Source organism: Pinus tabuliformis, chromosome 7, assembly GCF_031772625.1.
Source record: "Pinus tabuliformis cultivar Carrire ecotype Pingquan chromosome 7, CPIR1, whole genome shotgun sequence".
Classification (NCBI taxonomy): Eukaryota; Viridiplantae; Streptophyta; class Pinopsida; order Pinales; family Pinaceae; genus Pinus; species Pinus tabuliformis.
The window spans coordinates 595,353,822-595,368,847 of record NC_142293.1 but is presented as its reverse complement, the minus strand read 5'-3'; the positions used below and the strand labels follow the sequence as shown (position 1 = coordinate 595,368,847).

The 15,026-nt window shown below is 34.0% G+C and overlaps 1 pseudogene; it reads right to left on the bottom strand.

Annotated features, from left to right (window-relative positions):
- Nucleotides 1-969: 969 nt before the first annotated feature.
- On the bottom strand, nucleotides 970-1,380 carry LOC149248833 (putative aquaporin TIP-type pseudogene; annotated as a pseudogene).
- Between the last annotated feature and the right edge of the window lie 13,646 nt (nucleotides 1,381-15,026).

The following is a 15,026-nucleotide window of genomic DNA, read 5'->3' as shown; positions in this document are numbered from 1 at the left end:
TCTTATTACATTAACAGTTCTTGTGATATTATATCATTCCATAATCACTATTATTATGCTGTATTTATCAAGACAATGACAAATTTTATAGGTCTTCATATCCCAAATTCGGTGGCTCGTGAGGCTCATACTAGCTCTTTTCCTCTTGGCACACTTTTCCAGCTAAGACGATTTGTGGGAGAGTTTTAAGACTTATTCGACTCTCTTGAAAATAATCTAGAAGTGAGTGACTATGATAGTGTGTAAGCTCTGTAGATATACCTTTTTGGCTCTATTTAGAAATATTCATTGGATGATTTCAGTAGTCCCTTTTTAGCCCTTCTTGTAGTTGATCCAAGACACTTTTGGAGGATTTATTTGATATTTTTCATGGGTTTTATAGTGGTTATTGCTAAGGAATGTATCTAAGCCTACTTGACCCTCCTTTTTGAAGACTCTCATGGAAATTTTTGTGACAAACATGTAGTTCAGTTTAGGCATAATCCTCACCATGAAAACTTTTCTAAGCTAATCTACCTTTATGTGGTTAAGGTATGAACTATAATGGAGCTAGTAGGATTATTCTTGATGTATTGGAAATGTATGTTATTTAACTTACGCATATGATTATGAACTATTTCATTTTCATTCGTATGAATCTTGTTGAAGGTGTGTTGTTGTATTAATTCATCACTTTAACTTGTGGACTATTCTGCATCTTAGCTTGTGATGCCATTATGCTCATGTGTTCCTTTCAAGATGTGTACTATTACAGGCTTCCAAGGGGTGAACTTCCTTCTCCCTTTGTGTGTTGGAACCTTCATGCATCACACTTGACTCTCCGTTGGGTCACACACTTGCTCTCACCCAAAGTTATCATACTTCCCTCTACACGTTTCCGCGGTCAAAACATAACATTACCACCCACTGCCGAGACTCCTACTCCAAATGGTGTGAAGTATAGTTGGGACTTCATATCAAGGAGATCCCCTAAATGTTGGCAGGGAGCGTGATGTTCGCACTGACAACGACGCCTAGAGTGACCGTCAGATTAATATGACCACCAGAAGTGTTGAACCTGGCATCGACCACCGCAAACACCACCATAGCGTGAGCTAGCGCCACCCCAACTAGCCCCGCCAGATTCAAAGATGCATCCGATGTCATCTTATCTGAATCCATCACCCCATCACAACGCAAAAAACAACAAGATCAGAAGCCGTTCAAATTTCCAGAATATAAACAGAATACAGAACATTGAAACGAACCATAAACCATGCTGGATCCTTCTCCAGCGAAGACAAACAGAAAAGTCAAGATAACCTCTAAAATATATAACTTCAACGTTTCCCATTTGAATGCATCTTCAAAGCTACCCAATGCAATCCCAAGACGGGCCATTCTGTTACCAAATTAATTAGCACTAACAAAGCAAAAAATCAAACACACAAATGTACACAACCTTCTAGTTAGTTGCTCTTAATTATCAAGAAAACCCTGGCTGCTTTTCCCTTTAAATATTAATTCCAGGCCCAGCTTCTCCAAAAGTCCCCACCTACAATTAGAAACAGAACAGGACTATGCCACCTGAGTCTCTATCATTGAACCATTCTACGAGGCACCGTCCATGGAGGGTGACGCAGCTTGAAAGTTTTCTTGCAAAATTTTTTAGGCACCACATAAACATAATGCTCCCCCACCACTCACTACCAGTCACGGGGAATCTCTGGTCTGAGAAAATTGAGCGAATATAATACTTCCCAGTGTTTGAATCTAACAACAATATGACGATGGGTTATCTAATAGCCGGGAGCAGTCTAACAAGGCTCAAGAATTGTTCGGATGGTTAAAAGTGGTTAAAATTTGGGTAAAAAAATTCAAATTTTTTTGTAAAGATAGTATTTAAATGGTGTTTTTATGATGGAAATGGATTCAGCACCATCAAAATGTTTATAACATTTAAAATTTTGAAATTTAACAAAATTTCCATAACTTTCCAGACAATTCTTCCAACTAATTAAAACACTAGTCTAGTACCTAGTACAGACCTGCAATAGTCTAGTACCTATTACAGACCTGCAAGTCCTGCAATTATTTCTTAATAAAAGACTGTGTGTACGCATTCAGATTCGATTATAGCCTATGAAGGCTCAGGTTTCTGTCGATCACTCCATTTGCAATGCCCCGTTGTCTTCTGAAATAATATTATTTGAAACTTATGCCATCATGCGACACAATGGCGTGCCTTCATGTCTTTATCAATTTAGTCAAGATGTTTATATATCTATAAATGTTTGTTTTTTCCTTGTGAAAATAATTTAATTGAACACGTTAAACTTTTATTATTGATCTATGCTTTGTCAACTTTCATTATTGATCTAACTGTCCAATTTTGAATCTATGATCACCGAGGAGAAAATTATATTCAACTTTTTAAATATTTATAAATGTTTTTTTCTTAGGATAATAATTCCATTTAACGTTGGAGTTATATTTTAATCGTTGAAAACTGTACAATTTTGACCGTACGTTACACTTAACTGTTTGAGTGATTTGTTTTTTCGTTCAATCTCTTGAGGATAATGTCTTCCTTCATATTTTCAACGTGATTTACACTATATAAAAGAAAAGTTAGTGTAGCATAATCATTTTAAGTTTTAGCTTTTTTATTTTGTGATGTAACTTTTAAAGTATTTTTTTAATGTTATGATATAATTTTTTATTGAGATTATGATTTCAGTATTTAGAATTTAGAATGTGTTTTGATTATTAAGTTTAGAATGTGTTTTGATTATTAAGTTAGTATAGATTTATTTTAAATATAGATGTGATATGAATAGAGAATTTTTTCATTTGCATATTTTTTAGAGTGTAAAATATAATGTGTAATTTTTCATTGTTTAGATCATATTCAAATTATACACTGTTTAAATTGTATTTTTGAATGCTACATAGGGTACATAACTTAAACTTGTAAGTTCAATTTTTTTGTAAAATACAATGTGTTTATTGTTTAAATTGTATTTTTGAATGTTATGTAGGGTTCATAATTTAGACTTGTAAGTCCAAAAAAATCTTTGTTGAATTTAGATAAAAAAAAACATATACCTAAAAAAATCAAATTGGAAAATAGTGAGACCACTTCAATGATTGAAGCATAAAACTTATTTTTCTCTACATATATATATATATTAAACAATAAATAATATATACGTAGTTGACATTAAAATATTTTACAAAACATGTGCATCGAAACATTTTATTAGAGCTCATTAAAATGATTTTTTTTTCTATTAATACTTTTTTAAGTATACATCGTTATTATCAAAATATTATATATATATATATATATGGGGATATAAATTAGTTAATATAGATTTTCAAATAGTTCATTTAAATGGAATGTTGAAATACTTTTGAAAAGTATAAGATTTACACATGTTACTCACATTTTTTTTTTTTTTTTTTTTTTAATTACTTTACATGAAATTATATTACGCCATATGGACAACTAACTAAACATACATCACATATTCATTTTTTTTATTATAGTTCACATTGCTTTTCTATTTAGAGAATAATTTATTTTTACTTTAATAAGGTTTGTCAACTCATTGTTTTATTAATTTTAATAAAACACTACATACATTACACATAAAATTGAGTAAAAATTATTTTCAAAAAGAAAAAAAATAATGACCAGCCTAGATCCATCTGAACCAGGACCCTTTTTTTTTTAAATTGGTTTTCTATAATATTATATTTTTACATTATAACTAAATAAATAAATAAATAAATTATATATATATATTGCGCGTGGTTCACGAACACCTTTGGTCAACAGGGGGCACTACGTCCATCTAAAATCTAGGCTGACGCCCCTCAGCCTACTACAAGACCTGACCCAAGAGCTTTTGGGAATTGATCTTGTGACCTCCCATCTGGCGAGGCCCCGACTTGACCAATTGAGCTAACCCTTGGGGCTTTATATATATATCTATATATATATATATTTAAAATAAATTAATGACCAACCTAGATCCATCTTAACCCATCAAGCGTCGAGAGGGATCAAATCTCTCGAGGTGCAAACCTCCTTTTTGAGTGCAAACCTTTCCTCGAGAGATTTGATCCCTCTCGACACTTGATAGATCTCGGGTTAAGTAGATCTCTCGAGGTGCAAACCTCCTTTTTGAGTTCAAACCTTTCCTCAAAAGATTTGATCCCTCTCAATGCTTGATAGATCTCGGGTTAAGTAGGCTCGTTTCATTCGTGCGCAATCATACAAAATTTGTTAAACATCTAATTAATTTGATCATTTTAAATATGCTAAATATGTCAAAGATTGATTTGGTCAATTTAATTTTTAAATTTGCTTAGTTAATTTGAGATGAGATACTATTAGTAACTTGAATGATGAATAATGATGAAATAATTTTTTTGAGTGCAAAGTGACAATGTAACAATGTTCAATGATAAGAAATGTGAATAATAAGGATATAGTCAATTACAAATAATCTTCATTGCGATCAATATGAAACTATTTTTTTCTACTGTTCTTATTGTCACACCTATTAGTTTTGCCATTTTCTCATATCAATCATATGAAAAGGGTAGTTGAAATCATACGCCATTCAAATATTTAACTCAAACTATTGTTGTAAACATCATACCTTGTCTTTGTTTCTCTCCAATATTAAAGTAGTTTTCTCCAAATTCACTCATTGTGACTTATGGAGTGTTAAACCCAAATAATTTTCAATGGTAGTTATTTTCTATTACCGCATTTGAATGAAAAGTGATTAACAATGTTGAATGATGGGAAATAGGAATAATAAGAATGTAGTGAATTACAAATAGTTTACGGTTTCAGGAAGCAAACATTTCGGGTAAGTGAACATTCTATTTAGGATGAAAATTCAAGTATTGTATTATGGTTGAATTACTATAACACAGAAGTCAATGCACATCATGAATAATTTTTATGTGCCTACACAGAGAGAGAGTGTGTATATTTTCGGGGTGAGAAGTAGAGACAAGGGGAGATAGAGATATATATGGAGTTGAGAGAGAGGGAAGAAGAGAGAGGCAAAGACAAGGAGGGAGGAAGAGATATAGATATGGTGAGAGAAGTGTTAGAGAGAGAGAAGGGGAAGAGAGAGAAAGGGAGGGGAAAAGCGAAGGGAGAGAGATAGATAGATAGATATGGAGAGAAAGTGTATATGTTTGGGGGGTGAGATAGAGAGATAAAGAATGAGAGACAATAAGAGATAGAGATATAGATGGAGGGGTCAGAAATGTGCTTACATTGAAATCATTGCACACTATAAATCTAATTACTTTCAAATTAATGTAGTTAATACATCTAGTTGCATAAAATCAGAAATCAACATCTACACTGAAATCAATGCATCTAGTGCAAACAGTCAAATAGGATTAGAAATCAATATCTACACTGAAATCTATGCATCCAGTGCAAGCAATCAAATAGGATTAGAAATCAACGTCTACAGTGAAACCAATGCATCTAATCTAAGGTATTAAATAGGATTAGAAATCAACATCTATGTTGAAATCAATGCCCCCTCCATCTATATCTCTATCTCCCTCTGTCTCTCCTTCTTTATCTCTTTATATCAGTTTGCAAACATATACACTCTCTCTCCATATCTATCTATCTACCTATCTCGTTGTCTTCCTCTCCCTCTTTATCTCTTCTCTTTCTCTCTCTCTCTGCCCCCTCATCTATATCTCTATCTCTCATTGCCTCTCTATCTCAACCCCCAAACATACACTTTCTCTCCATATCTATTTATCTATCTATCTCTCTCCCCCTCCCTCTTCATCTCCCTCTCTCTCTCTTCCCCTTCTCTCTCTTTCTCTCTCTCTCTCTCCATATATATCTCCCCCTCCCCCTCTCTTTGCAATAAAATAGGAGTAGAAATCAACATCTACACTGAAATCAATGCATCTAGTGTAAGGTATTAAATAGGATTAGAAATCGAAATCTACACTGAAATCAATGAATATAGTGTAAGGTATTAAATAGGATTAGAAATCAACATCTACACTGAAATCAATGCACTAGTGCAAGTGATCAAATAGGATTAGAAATCAATATCTACACTGAAACCAATGCATCTAGTGCAAGAAATCAAATAAGAGTATAAATCAACATCTACACTAAAATCAATGCATATAGTGTAAGGTATTAAATAGGATTAGAAATCAACATCTACACTGAAATCAATGCATCTAGTGCAAGTGATCAAATAGGATTATAAATCAACAACTACACTGAAATCAATACATCTATTTTAGTGAAAAACCAAAATATTCATGATTTTATAGGTCTGCTATGTTTGTATTTGTCTCTGTGTGTCTATTTATTCTTCCCTCTCTCTCCACCTTCCATTCTGTGTCTATCTCCCTCCCTCTCTCCTTCTCTCTCCCCCTCCCTCTCTCCCCCATCTCTCTCTCTCTTCCTCTCCCTCCCTTTCTATATCTTTCTCTTCTTCCCTCTCTCCCCATGCCATCTATATCTATACCTCCTTTTGTATCTCCTTATTTTTCTCTCTATCTCAACCCCCTAAACACACGTTTCTCTCTCTCTCTCTCTCTCTCTCTCTCCCCCCCTCTCGCCCCCTCCATCTATATCCTTATCTCCCTTTGTATCTCCTTCTTTATCTCTCTATATCATCCCAAAAACATACACTCTTTCTCTTCATATCTATCTATCTATCTATCTCTCCCTCTTCTTCTCCCTCTCTGTCTCTTTGCCCTCTCTCTCTCTCTCTCTCCCCCCCTCTCTCCATATCTATATCCCTCCTCCCCCCTCTCTTTTCCTATCTCTTCTTCCCTCTCTTCCCCCTCCATCTATATCTCTATCTCCCTTTGTCTCTCCTTCTCACTCCCAAAACATACACACTCTCTCTCCATATCTATCTATCTTTCTCTCCCTCCCTCTTCCTCTCCCTCTCTCTCCTCCCCTTCTTTCTCTCTCTCTCTCTCTCTCATCACTCCTCCCTCTCCACATTTCTCTCTCTGTGCCTTTCTTCCCCTTCCAACTCCATCTCTCTCCCCCTCTCTCTTTCCTCTCTCTCACATCATTTCTCTCTTCTATCCTCTCTCTCACTTTCTGTCCCACCTCCCTCTGTCTCTCCCCCCATCATACTCTCTCTCTCTCTCCAACTTTTTCACTAACTCCCTCCCTCTCTCCTTCTCGCTCCCCCCCTCCATATCGATGTCTCTCTATCTCTCTCTTCCCCTTCTTTCCCTATCTCTATCCTCTCCTTTTCTCTCTCTTCCCTTGTCTCATATCTCCCTTGTTCCATCTTCATCTCTCCCTTGTCACTCCCTCTCTCTCTCCACCTTTATCCCTAAATGTCTTTGTTCTTCCCTCCCTCTCTTTCCCCCTCCAAATATATCTCTCCCTCCCTCCCTCTCTCCTCCTCTCTCTCTTTTCCTTCCTCTCTCCCCCTGTCTCTCCCACCTTTGCGTCTCTCTCCTCCACTCTATTCCCCCTACATTCCACTCTCCATCCCATTTTTAAATATTACCTCATTGTATTGTATTTAGGAAAGTATCTAAATTAAAAAACATAATTGGTTGTAAAATATTCTATATTTTGGATCAATCATGTTAAAGAAAATACAATAATAAAAAACTTAAAAGAATCATGCACTAGTCACTTTGCTTTCTCTCTTCGTTTGGATCCTTGGTTAAGATGCATCTATCCTGGTTCGTTATAATATTATTTATATTATATAAATTCGCTTATGTATATATAAAAGTATTCTCATTTTAAATTTATTAAAACATCCATTTAACCTCTATGGAAATATTTTTAGTATTCGTGAGGATGAAGGGTTTAGATATACCTCAAAAGTAATTATAATATTTTTTCCTTTAGATTTAATTAAAAAATGTTAAAAAATTAAATTAGAATAAAGTATTTGTGAAATATTTTGATTTTGAAGTAAGTTATTGTCTTTGGGCATGTGGTATTGATAAGCCATGGTGTTGGCCCATCTTATTGTAACAGAATAATTAACAACCTAGAACCATAACATAATAATCAAAAGCCTAGATAGCCCATGGTATTATGATTTTCTTCTTTCCTCTCCCTCTCTCACTCCCTCTCTCTCTATGTTTCTCTTCTGGGTATTGGCCCATGGTATTATAAAAAAACTTATTTAGAAGTTAATAATATCCATGGTAAATATTCATGATTAAAAATCTTGTTATATTGTAAATATTAAATTTTTGCATAGTTTCCCTTTGGTAAGAACTCCCCCAATCCATTGTTAGACAATTGAACAATAGATCCATTGTTAGACGATTGAACAATGGTGTGTCGTCAAATAAAACAATTAATCATTAATTATTAAACATAAACATGAAACATAAAAAAAACAATTGTTAAATAATAAAACAGTTATAATATTTAACAAAACACTGCAAAGCCCCTCATTAGATCTTTACATTTGAGATCATATCCATTTGGGTTTTCTGGTGACCAGGAGGCCTTGCTGCATCATGTCGAATCAGAGGATTGATATTTCTATGAGTTGCATCCCTTGCATGCCAAGTCCCTGCGTGCTAAAAAAAATTCAGAGATTATGTATTGGTGGTGGTTTCTTTAGGCCTTTTTGATTATCATGCTAAACCCCAACTTGACGAGTATGAAATCACCATTAAAAGGAAGACCTTGTTGACACAGCATGAGAGATGATCAACAATTTATTAGTATGATTCGGAAATGGTATGCACATTCTAATTCTAATTCAGAAGTCAAAAAATTATGTGAAATGATGATTACATATGGCTTATGTGAGGTCCGCAAACTGAGAGATGATCAACAATTTATTAGTATGATTCGGAAATGGTATGCACATTCTAATTCCGAAGTCAAAAAATTATGTGAAATGATGGCTACATATGGCTTATGTGAGGTCCGCAAACTGGTAAATTCAAGAAGCAAAGGTGGCATGGATTCCGAAGTCAAAAAACTATGTGAAATGATGGCTACATATGGCTTATGTGAGGTCCGCAAACTGGTAAATTCAAGAAGCAAAGGTGGCATGGTCAAGACCTATTAGACCTATCAAGATGAGAATTTAGGTACTGAAATGTGGCATCTCCGGGAACTGGTTCCCATTATGGACCTTGAAATAACCAATTTATGAGTGCACAGAAGAAAGAAGCAAGGTAGGAGACTAAATGAAATCGATCCTTCGAACTCTAGGCAACTTCTTCGGTGGATAAGTTCAGAAACTAAAAAGAAGTCAATGACAACATCAACTCTTGGCATTTAAACTAATACGTAAAGGTATCCCATTTAAGCGAAAGTTAACTAGTTGTGAAAAAGAAACCAGCGAGAAGCTGGTTAGTGAAATTCTAAATCTGGAGCCTGCAAGAGGATTTTCTTGTCTTATTCTTAGAGGTTTCTATTTTGACGACTCTTTCTCGTCCTATGCATTGGACTCATGTAGCTTTACTTTTTTATAATGATGAAGTTGTCTTTTTCTGCTGGAAAAAAAAGCCCTGCCAAGGATTTTTTTGTCTTATTCTGTGTTTCTCTTTTGACGACTCTTTCTCGTCCTATTCATTTCACTTATGTAACGTCACTTTTTCTTATAATGATGAAGTTGTCTTTTTCTGCCGAAAAAAAGGCCCTGCAAGAGGATCCTTGTCTCCATATAAAATTTCTACTTTGTCAGAATGTATTGTGGTACAACAATTTCAAAATTTCTATTTTGTGACTATGTTGCATTACAACAATCTTATTTTTTGCTTTATGGAATTTTGCCTTATCCAACAAAGGTTTTATCCAACAAAAGTTATATGGTAGTTAGCATTTTACCTTTAGTTTAAATATAATTAAAATAGATGGAAATATAATTAAAATAGATGGAAATAGTTGCACACATTACCATAGCACATTTATTTTTAATATGTGAGAAAACATGTGCATCATCATTATGTGTATGCTGACAAGACTTGACTATCTAAAATACTTTGCTGGTAGTTTTTAAAGAGGTGAACTTTCACTCATGCCAAATGTTATTGGGTTTTGGGTTATTCACATGTTTTCTCACATATGAAAAGACAATTGAATAGCTAATGAAAATTAGTTTTAGATCTAATCCACTAAATGAATTCATATTTCAACAAATGAAATTAGCAATAAAGTAATTCATAAGTGCAAACAATGCATAATTACAATTTAACAAATACCTCAATTTACCAAATCAATAACACCCAAACAAATTGCAAACCTTAACACTAACTTAAATTCAATGTTTTTACTTTAATTTAATTCTATTTAAACTAAGCTAGTTACTATGTTATCTTTATAAAATATGCTAAAATCACGTTAAATCAATATATTACATATACTTTAAACTAAATCCTTATAAATCATATAATTAATACTCTAATATAACAATCTTCTTTATAAATAATACAAAATAAAATTATTCTTCATAAATGACATAAATTATATTATTAAACAATAATTGTGATATTTTATTTATCTTTTATATCACTCACTTTTACTTACCATTTACATTTATTAATTTAAATATCAACCTTGATTATAAATTTTTGGTAACCAAAGTTAAAACATTTAACAAAAATAAACCCCAAAATTTATAAACCCGGTAAATATCTAACCTAACTGCGCCTAAATTTATGGATTGAAAAATATATCGCCCTCGGTTTTTCTCTGAATTCGGACAATGGTTGGATATTCACACATATATAATGCAACCTTTGTGCTGTTAGTGGACCAACGGCAAATTTGAATGGTTGATGTGAACGAATTCGTCCAGTAAATGACACGAGTGATATGAGTGAATGAATTGAGTTTACTATTCACAAAAGCGATTTCTTCACCCCTGAAGAGAAGCAAAGAAGACCTGCCTTTTTGAATTTCGGAAATCAATTAAAGTTTGGGTGTGTAAATATTTTTATGGAATTATTTTTAGGTGTTGGAATCTGGTATAAAAATTTGAAGTGAAATTTTGATTTGTGTTATTTAAATTATTTTTTTTAATTGTATATATAGATTCAACGTTTTGAAAAAAAATTAGGTGTTATATACCCCGATAACCTCGCATGTAAAAGTAGGGAGTTAGAAGTTTTTATACAATTACCACAAGTAATTAATCAATTCACAACTCCACAAATCATCATTAACCGTAGATATACTATTCATTATTACATCAAGTAAATTGCCATCAAAGACAGTAAGTTTCATAACCATTGCATAACCTTTCGCCACCACTGTAATAACATAAACTTTCTCATGAATGCTTGCATCCATTTCTTGATATCCTTAAACATATTAGATAATCATGTACTAAGACATTATAGTTGTCACATCAAATAAAGAACCATCATCATCAAGGACTCATCATTATCAATGGACACAAAAGGCAATCACACCATTTGAACACCAATTTACCCTGGAAACCCCGTAGGGTGAAAACCAGCAAACGTTTAATCTTATTATTAAACGCTCGTGAGGGATTTCACCCCTCACTCAATGGCTTATAAGGGATTCCATCCCTTAACCATTGTTATAAAATCATTACAATAAGTTATCATTAAGTTATCACATAACTAGCTAAAAGCTAATACAATTTCCATGTAAATCTTTCACTTACATACCGCCACATACAATAATCCTTGTGATTGTTCTAACAATGTATGTTCCTGCAACTCGAACTCATCCGCATGGACCAATAATCCTTTTCCTGCCATAATGTTAAACATCACTTTCCTTTGGCACCATCATCTGCCATCGTTTCCTGTCAATGTAGTTGTCAACAAGCTTGGCAACAAGCTTAGATGTCATATTAATCAATCAATAAGCAACTTCTAAAAGAGATCTTTTAACATCTACTCATATGCATGAGCACGCATGACATACTATTTAACTAGTACATGCACCCAAGTAAATATTGCTTGACCTCCACAATGTTTATTTACATTAATGCATAATTCCCTTTAGGAGTTCTAACTCATTGGTTCTACTAACATGTATAACACATTCATTATATCTTCATACATGTAATCGACAATTGTTTCCATGCTTAAGCACACCACCCATGTTCTTGTCATGAAACAAGTATGGATTCTGGTTCTTGCATGGACACTATTCATGTGTGTCTTTTAAGGAAAGAATCTCTATCTTTGTTTTTCAAAAGGTCTCTTATAAAGTTATTATTTCCGTGCATGAAGAATGCTCTCTTTTCCTAAAAAGACACTATATTTGTGTATATAAAACATACATTCTTCTTTAAGCAGGTTAGAATGATTATCGATGTGCCAAGAAAGCATATCATATCGCAATTTCTATCATGCATGCAATGCATAAATTTCTCACAAGAAACTTCTAAATTAACTAGTATCCCAATGCAATAAAGCATATATCCCTTCCAATAAAATCCAACTTAACTTCTACTTCTTTTATATGCATTCTTTCTTTCCATAAATGCAATATTAACTTCTATTTTTTTAATATGCATTCTCTTTTCCAAAAATGCAATATTTACTTCTATTTCTTTAATACGCATTCTCTTCTCCAAGAATGCAATATTTACTTTTATTATTTTTTTTTAATATGCCAAAAATGCAATAGCTATTGTTTGAATATGTGTTTTTCTTACCCAAAATAGCTATTTCTATAAGCAAAATAACATATACTCATTTCACGTACTAACATAAACTCTTATATTTTCCAAGATTGTCATAAATACTTATCTCATTAGTGGCTCTCTCCATGCTTCCACTGCATGCTTCCATCACTTGCAACACGGAAAAATAACCTCCCTTGGGGAGGGAAACTCTAACATGGACCCAATCCATTAAGCTTGCTAAATAAATCTGCTCGCTATATAAATCCGAGCACTAATAGGTGAATAATAAAAGAGCGGGAAGCTCTGTTTTTAAGAAATCAATGCTAATTTCTTATTAACTTATAAACCCAACCGTAGAAAGGAAAATTAACCTTTAAAATAGTGAACTCAATATCATGAACGAACGATTCACTTGCTTACCAGAACACAGAATTTTACGGCAAAACGAAATCTAGACAATCTATACTGAATAAGTCTAGAATAGAAGCGTATTCATAGAATCGAGAGAAGTCTGCGCATATCAATATAATCAACAAAGAATTGCAATTCTGTGCGTAATCTGTAAATAAACCAAGTTACCAAGAACAATCCACCCAACGCCTGGTGTATGGTTCATTCCCACGCAAAACCTCCTTCCATCTTCCGTCAGAGATTTCTTTATGGCCGCCAACACAAACTCAGCGCCTGATCTTTGAAATGCATGCTCAGGCATCCAAAGTTGCCAGATGACAAGAAATACATCTAGCATAAAGCTTCCTTGTTGCCATCTTTCCCAAAACTTCGCAGTCATTAATGTGGTGTAACGTATACCCCGAAGCATAGTTATACATTTATTGAAAGGTGCGGTAGTTGGAGGAATAAGTTGTTAGAGGCTTCCCTCCATTGCTCGAGTTTTTACACATATCAAGAATCAGTTTTGTAACTGATATGTAACTCTTGAAATTACGATACGTAACTAATTTATTTTACCTTGAGTTATTTTGGGGATGTTACATACCCCCCCCCCCCTTAACAGGAACACCGTCCTCGTTGTTTATCTTTCATTGAGAACTTGAGATTTTACTCATTGTATAATCATCTAAACCACACAAAATGTGATCCTTTCTCTTTAAAATCAAAGTTTTTCATTCCAAGAAATGACAACAAACAAAATAGTAATGATATAGTCATAAGAAATATCATTAGTTATAAGCTTCAATAGTCATAAGCGTTCGTAATTGCAAAAATATGCAACTTCTAATCGCCACCACTTGGCCCTTATTCATTCATTATAATCAATTCTCTGTGTCAACTTACCATTACTTACCATCTATTCTTGAAAATCATGAATACTTTCATGTAAGCATTTTAATAGTGGTTGGAGAACTCTTCAACCCTCCATGGTAAATAATTCCTGTAATATATGACTAACAAATTCAATCACATTAGTCACTATATTTTGAGTCAAATGAAATACGTTTGACTAACAATCAATTGTGCAATGCTAGATGATTTCTAAATCACGGTACTTTTACAAGTACTTAAAGAGCACTAACACTAATCATCAAATGATAAATCACTGCTCACGTGCACACTGAGCGAATTCTCACTAAGGCATCCGCAAAGTGCTTCTAGATGTACCAAAAGAGCACCTAGCTCTCTAATCATCAAAACAGTCAATCACTGCATCATTTGGAAATGGTCTTAGCCCCTACTAAGACTTTCACAAAATTAATAAAATGATACAGGAATTAAAATTTCCAATAACTTCTTATTGAACATTAAACTCATTCCTGTTGAATGTGCATAACACATTTCACACAACTATATATAGAATTTATTTTTAACATCACATACAACTGATTAGTTAATTCCTTTAGCCATGAAAATCACAATAGACTAAAGAATTCCCAACCCATGGGAACTGGTTTCCAAAACCAAACCGAGTCATTTTCACATCCAGACAGTTTCTTTGATAGAGACCTTACCAGGTCTAACATGGAATTCCACTGGCCAACCAGCTCAAGAATTCCAGGGAGAGGAAATCTGGGCAGACAGGTACCATCAACCCCTCCGGGCAGGTAGCTGCCATCAACCCAACTCCGGGCAGACAAGTACCATTAACCCCTCCAGGCAAGTAATTGCCATCATCCCAACTCCGGGCAAACAAGTACCATCAACCCCTCCGGGCAGGTAATTGCCATCAACCCAAGGCATTCCAGCCTTTCACAATCCGGGCAGACAAGTACCATCAGCCCCTCCGGGCAGGTAATTGCCATCAACCCAAGGCGTTCTAGCCTTTCACATCTATCTGCAACTGTCTGGCATGTTAAATTTCTCTGTTATCAATCTTTCCCAAAGTAATTTACATAATGAACCATATAATCATTATCATTAACAAAATAAACACGCATGTACACC